Genomic DNA, 7,500 nt, shown 5'->3' on the forward strand with positions numbered 1-7,500 from the left:
TTTTTTCTTTTATATGATATATAATATATGATTATATGTAAGTATTATATGTATGTATATATATATATATATATATATATATTATATATATATATGATATATATAATATATATATGTATGTATGTACGTATGTATGTATGTATGTATGTATGTATGTTATGTATGTATGTATGCATGTATATGCGTATATAGATAGATAGATCGATAGATAGATAGATAGATAGATAGATAGATAGATAGATAGATAGATAGATAGATAGATAGATAGATAGATAGATAGATAGACAGATAGATAAATAAATAAATAGATAGATAGATAGATGGACAGGATACAGACAGATAAACTCACACATATATACATATGTAAATATATAAACTTTTATACATATATATGTATCATATATTCTCTCTCTTATGACCAATGCCTCTGTATGTTTTGTTCTTAACTGTCAATTGATTTTTTAAAATTAATCTTGAGGTAGATTTATTGCCTAACCTTCACTTTTCCAGAAATACCTGTAATTTATTGTTATATGAAATTATTATTATTATTATTATTATTTTTTTTTTTGAAAAAGCAACATGTTATTTGCGCTTTTAATTCCGAGCTGATGGTCCACAAGCGCCCTAGAAAGCAAAGTAATTGGATATCATTTGATTATCAATCAAAATAAACATTATATGAAATGAATTCCTGGCCAGAGCTTCTGCCATGAAAATATTTCCACTGAGTTATATTCTCTTTCACAATAAAGCCATGAAATGACTGAACGAATTGAAGCAGTGATGAATCAAACGGAAAACAAGGAATTTAATCTTTTGTCATATGTCTGCTTTTTTTTTCTTTTTTTGATACGTTGATGATAATAGAAACTATGATATAAAGGGCATTTATAGTGATGTTAACGTCTGTGATGATTATAACAGTGCCACTGATGTGTGTTCGTGCTTGTGTATGTATATGTGTATGTGGGTGCGTGTGCATGTGTGGTACATGTAGTGTAATGTAACAATTAATTACCTTCTTTGTACGAACATTTTCTTTTTGTGTTGTTTATTGGTTTACTTAGTTATTTTGGTGAATAACTTTCCTCTGCCAATGCCCGTCTCGGTTACAATTCCGTCGCCTATATCAATAGTTGATTAAGTTAATTCAATTTCATCAGTGATCTCGCATCGCTGTGGTTCCAACAGATTGTGCGTTTGTTAGAGCAAGCGCACACTTGGCCAAGCTAACAAAATTTACTTAGTGAAACGTTCGAGTAAATGGAACAGTGGTTGGGACAATCGAATTATCATTGTCCACTAATATCCAAACACGCACGATCCTATGCATAAACATTCGGGCCAAATTTACATTACGAAGCTTTCAAAATATAGAATTCCCTTTGGGCAAAACCACATAAACCATTGGAAACGCTTTTATGTCAACTGAGATATAAGGACTGTTCACTTCATTTCTCTTCCTTTTTATCTTTTTTTTATCTTATTTCTTTTCATGTGGATGGGATTCGAAATCTCTCGTGTATATAAAAAAATAAATAAAAATAATGATAAGTGAAAAAGGGAAATGAAGGTGATTTCAATCTTTTTGCTATTACTTCATTTTTTCTGTGGATTTTTTCTCTCTCTTGTCTATGAAAAACAGTAAATGAAGAGGATTTTTCTCTTTTATTCATCGCTAGAGACGATGATCAGCAACAGCACGGGAGCGAAAACGAATTATTCAGCTTCAAAATATGTGTCTGAAATATAGTATATTTCAGGTTACTAAACTACCCCTCGTTCCTGCCATAATAGATAATACAAGACAAATCTTAGCTTACAAACATTATCATTTTAACTTTTTTTTTTCGAATTCTCTCCTCCAGCGTGGAATCTACTGAAAATTTCGCACGAGGGATTATCAGCGTCAAATTGCTATCATAACAGAAGATAAATGGATGTAATTAGCCAGAGGTTTTAATTAATCTTGATCCTTTTAGTACAGTGAGATGTAATTTGTACGCTGTGCTGTGCTCCAAGATGGGTTTTGGGCCAAGCAGTATGGCTATTCTATTTAATATGCGATTCTTTTGCAGATGCCTCTTGTTATTGTTATTGTTATCGTGTTGTTATCATTTGATGTTATGATTTGGCATTATAATCATCTTCATAATTATTTTTGTTACTTCTGTTACTCCTGCAAATACATCTACTGATGTCACTATTATCATTATCATCTTTATTGTCACTGACATCATTACTATTATCAATGTCATTATCATTACCATGTTATCGTTATCATTATTATCATTTCGTCATTATCATTACTGATATTGTTACTACTATTATTATTATCAATATATTGCTATTATTGACATTATAATTTATGCTGTCATTATCAGCTTCATTATCATTGTTATAATTTTTATTATTATTATTATTATTATTATCATCATCATCATCATCATCTCATCATCATATTAGCATCATCATTTATCATCATCAATCATCATCCATCATATCATTCATCATTTACATCCTCATCATTATTATTACATTATCAATATAATTTATATTATCATCTATCTCATGTCTATTATTATCATTTCTATTATATTATTATTATTATATTATTATTATTATCATTATCATCATTATTATTATATTATATTATTATTATTATTTATTATTATTATATTTTATTATTATCTTTATTATTATGATTCTTTTATAGTATTATTATTAGATTTATATATTATTTGTTATTATTATTATTATTATTACTATTATTATTATCATAATTATCATTGTTCATCACTTGTATCATCACCATACATTATTACCTTTATTATCATTGCTATTTTATTCTTACCTCTCTTTATTTCTTTTAATCAACATTATTACCATCATTATCATCACTATTGTTGCTCTCATTATCAATATTTTTGCAATTTCTGCCGTTATCATCAAATATCAATTCACCCAATTATTATTATGACCTTTACAAACTTATAGATACAGTATTTGTTACTTATATAAGCAATTTATTTAATCCTGTTACATACATTTCACTTATTACTACATACCATTACTCCTCGGGGGGTTTAATTTGGGTTCACCAATAAACCCATACAAATATAAGACTCAATTCACCTGCAAAAATCTCATCCCTTGCACAACCTCCCAGAAAAATCCCGAACGTAGTAAACACAAAAGTTAACACATTAATCACACACACACACACACACACACACACACACACACAAACAAAACAAACAAACAAACAAAAAAAAAATACAACGCAGATAAATAATCTACTGCACTTTAACTCATCAAACTTTCGAGGGTTTGTAAGCTGCAAAGTCCACAGTGGTATAACTACATCATATTTCAGCTTGTCCTCCCGCCCCATGATAAACAAAGAGGGAGTGGAGGAGAGACAAAGAGAGGATGGTTTACATTATATGAAAATGAATCGCAGGTTGTGTGGGTAAAGATTTGATGCGTTTCTTTTTATTATTATTACTATTATTATTATTATTATTATTATTATTTTATTATTATTCATTATTATTATTTATGATCACTATTTATATTATTATTATTACTTATTATTATTGCTATTATTATCATTATTACTATCATTATATAAAAATAATCACCTATACATATCGTGACTTTTTAAATAATAAAAGCTAACTCCATTTCTATTTTTTTTCATATGAATAAGGTAAATATATATATATCTATATATAGCTATTATCATATATATATAATTTATATATATATACCATATATATATTTTATATATATATATATATAATATAAATATATACCAACATATATAATATATAATATATATATATATATATAATGTATATATATGTAAATATGTATATAAATATATTCATTATAGATAATATATATATATATATATACACAAACACACACACACACCAACAACGCACACACACACACACACACACCACACACACACACACATACACACACACACACACACACAAACACCACACCACACACTCCACACACACACACACCACCGGCAACCACACCACACACACCATCTATCTATTCTAATCCTATCTCCACACACACCCACACAGTCTCATACTCCCCACTACATGTTTCATTCTCGCTTTTTCATTTCTACTGTGGGGAGGACCCATATTTTTATATGTGAGTAAATAAATAGGTTTTTTGTGTGTGACATATTCGAACAAAAGGACCAAAAAGACAGCTTCATGAATAAGATAAATATGGAGAAGTCCATTTTTGAACTGAAAATAATTGAGTATAATACTATATATTATTTTTTTCGCTTTATTTGGGATTTTGATCGAAAACCTGGTTCTACTCTGATACAAAAAAAAAAAAGAAAAAAAACAAAGGTGCATTATTTAACAAAGCATCCTATTGGAATTCATAATAATTTAAACATACATAATTATAAAATAAGCTGAATATTCTAATTAGTGACAAAATTGTACTCATTTTGTTGTTTGAATTGAAAGCAGGAAAGAAAAGGAAAGAAAAGGAAAAAAAGAAAGAGAAAAGGAACAAAAGTAAAAGGAAGAAAGAACGAGAATAATAATAATAATAATAATAATAAAAAACACCAGATACAAAAAAAAAAAAAAAAAAAAAAAAAAAAAAAAAAAAAAAAAAAAAAAAAGATATATATATATATATATATATATATATATATATATATATATATATATATATATATATATATATATCAATTGAAAGTCAAAAGCCAAAAGCCAAGCAAAACAAGAAAAAAACAAACAAACAAAAAAACATAATAAAACCACTTTGTTAGTATTAAAAAAATATATACTAATCATCAATTATCTTCTTTTGAGAGTAATTAGCCAAGCGTAAACAAAACAAAAATAATAAGAATGGAATATTCAGCAAGTCGGGTTTCCTTTTCAAGCAAAACAAGAAAAAAAAACAACAACAATAGAGGCATAAAACAATTACACATTCGCGTTGATTTTCCCCCCCACCCACCCACCAACCCCAATAGCCCCAAAAACCCACACACAGGGGGAGAAAAAGGGAGGAAAACAAAAAACACAAAACAAAAAAATAATTAACAAACACAACAAGATATTATACAACTTGTCCCTCTTCCCCAAGCAAAACAAGAAAACACAAATCTCGAGGCAAAAAAAAAAAAAACAACAAACAAGCTGGCCCTTATTGGCAAACAAAAAACAAAAAACAGCAAACCAAACGGTCCTCTTTCCCAGAGGGGAGGGGGAGAGGGGGGGAGAAGGGAAAACAAGGAAAAAGGAAAAGGGGAAACAACAACAACAAAAACAACAAAATATTCAACATTCTCTCTTTACCAAATATCTTGACTCTCCATATCCACCAAAAGAGGGAGGAGCAAAGAAAAGAGAGAGCAAGAAAAACAAGAAAAAGAAGAAGAAGAGAGAAAAAAGAGAGAGAGGAGAAGAGGGGTGAGAGAGACGTAAAAGAAAGAGAGACACGAGGTAAAGATAAAGAGAGAGAGGAGGAAAGAAAGAGACGAAGTCGCAAGAAGAGAAAGGACAAAAACGAACGAGATGCAGAAGGAGAGCAGAAAAGAGAGACGAGAGAAAAGAGAAGCCGAAAGGGGCACGAGAAGAAGACATAAGAGCAGACGGAAGAGAAGAGAAAGGCGCAACAAGAAAAAGAGATAGAGACAAGAGAGGAGAACGGAAGAGACAAGCGGGGAGGGGGAGGGAAACAGAAAGTAGCAAGAAGAAACGAGCCGCAATGCAGAGGAAAGAAGAAGAAGCGGAGAGAGAGAGAGAAGAGAGAAGGAGAAGAGAGACAGAGGAAAGGAAAGAAGAAAAGGAAAGAAAGGAAAGATAAAAAAAATAGATAAGACAAGAAAAAAGAGAGTAGAGAAAGAGAGAGGAGAAGAAAAGAACAAGAGACGACAAAAGGGAGAAAAGAAAAAGAAGAAACACGGACGGAGAGAAAAAAAAGAGAGCAAAAGAAGAAAAAAGAGAATGACAAGACAGAGATCAAACAGAGACAACAAGAGGGAAAAAGTAGAATAAGAAACAAACAAGAGATGACACAAAAGGAGCCGGGGGGTGACACAAAAGAGCACCAGGACATGACGAGACAAGAGAGCAAAGAAAAGAAGAGCAACAGATCAAAAGAACGAAAAAGCCGCAAGACCCCGAGGAAAAGAACGAAAGGAGAGTACACAGGCAAACAAGAAACCGAAAAGAAGCACGAGAAGACGAGAGAGAAGACCCAGAAGAATGACAAGGGGAGGACAGGGACCCGCAGTAAAAGAAAGAAAGACCAGAGAGAAAAGAGAAGGAAAGAGACCAACAGGAAAGAAAAAGAAGAAACACGAGGGAGCAAAAAAAAGATGAAAAGCGGAGCAGCACGAGAGACGACAGACAGGACATCACGGAGAAAGAAACAAGATAAAGACGGAAAGAGACGAAAAGGGACACCACGAAGACAAAGAGAACAAATAAACCGTATAGAAATCGAAGAAGAAGACATAGAACAACAGCCATCAAACCCACGAGAAACCGACAGGAAAGACACACCGGACAGCCGCGCCGGCGAACCAAGAAAAACCAAAAAAACACCAAATAGAAAATAATCCGAAGCAGGCAGCAGAGAAGAAACAAAATACGAACAACAGGCCACCCTGGGAGACGGAGAGACCGGGAGGGGGAGGGGACGGGGATGACGCGCGGCGAAGGCGCCTCGCAGCGCTGCCGCGATCCACACACGACCGCGAACGAGAGGCAGTCGAGAGCGCGAAGATCACGCGACGGAGAACAAAATAGGGCAGGGCGGGAGACGCGAGAGGAGAGTAGAGGGAGCCAGACGAGAAGACACGCGAGAGCGCGCGCGCGAAGAGAAACATGAGAAGAGAAGGAGAGAAACGCGGCAGAACGAGACCGCAGAGCTCGAAGAGAGGAGAGGCCGCGGGCGGCACCGCCACCGCGGGCGAGAGAACGATAGCTCACAGACGAGAAGAGAAACGCGGGGAAAAGCCGAAGAGCAGAAGACAGCAAGACGCTACGGAGCAAGCCACCAACCGACACGAGCGCGAACGATGCGCGAACAGGCAAGCGCAGCGCGCGCGCAGACTCGCCCGCCCGACGGCGCGAGAGGGCCCGTGCGGGGCGACAGTCACACACAGCGCGAGCGCAGAGAGCGAGAGCGCGAGCAGCCCGACAGACCAACCAAGCGAGCAAGAGAAAGCGCGGGAAGCAGCGCGCGAGAAAGGACTACGACACGAGAGAGGAACTACGAGAGGCGCGGGGAGAGAGAGCGCCGCCGAGGAAGAGACAGCGACTCGAGGACGACGAGACGCGCAGCGCGCAGTAAGACGTCAGCTATCTAGCGGGAAACTTGACGAGACTGGAAGGAGAAGAGCGAAAAAAGAAAGCACAAAAAAGCGAAGGAAAGAAAAGAGAAAACATACAAAATGCGAGAAATCGGAGCAGGAGGAGAGAAGCG

General features: G+C 34.5%; 1 pseudogene; it reads left to right on the forward strand.

The window, feature by feature from the left end:
* Nucleotides 1-6,079: 6,079 nt before the first annotated feature.
* The window catches only part of LOC119589555, a 20,946-nt pseudogene continuing 19,525 nt past the window's right edge, over nt 6,080-7,500 (forward strand).

This window comes from Penaeus monodon, chromosome 26 (assembly GCF_015228065.2).
Source record: "Penaeus monodon isolate SGIC_2016 chromosome 26, NSTDA_Pmon_1, whole genome shotgun sequence".
NCBI lineage: Eukaryota > Metazoa > Arthropoda > Malacostraca > Decapoda > Penaeidae > Penaeus > Penaeus monodon.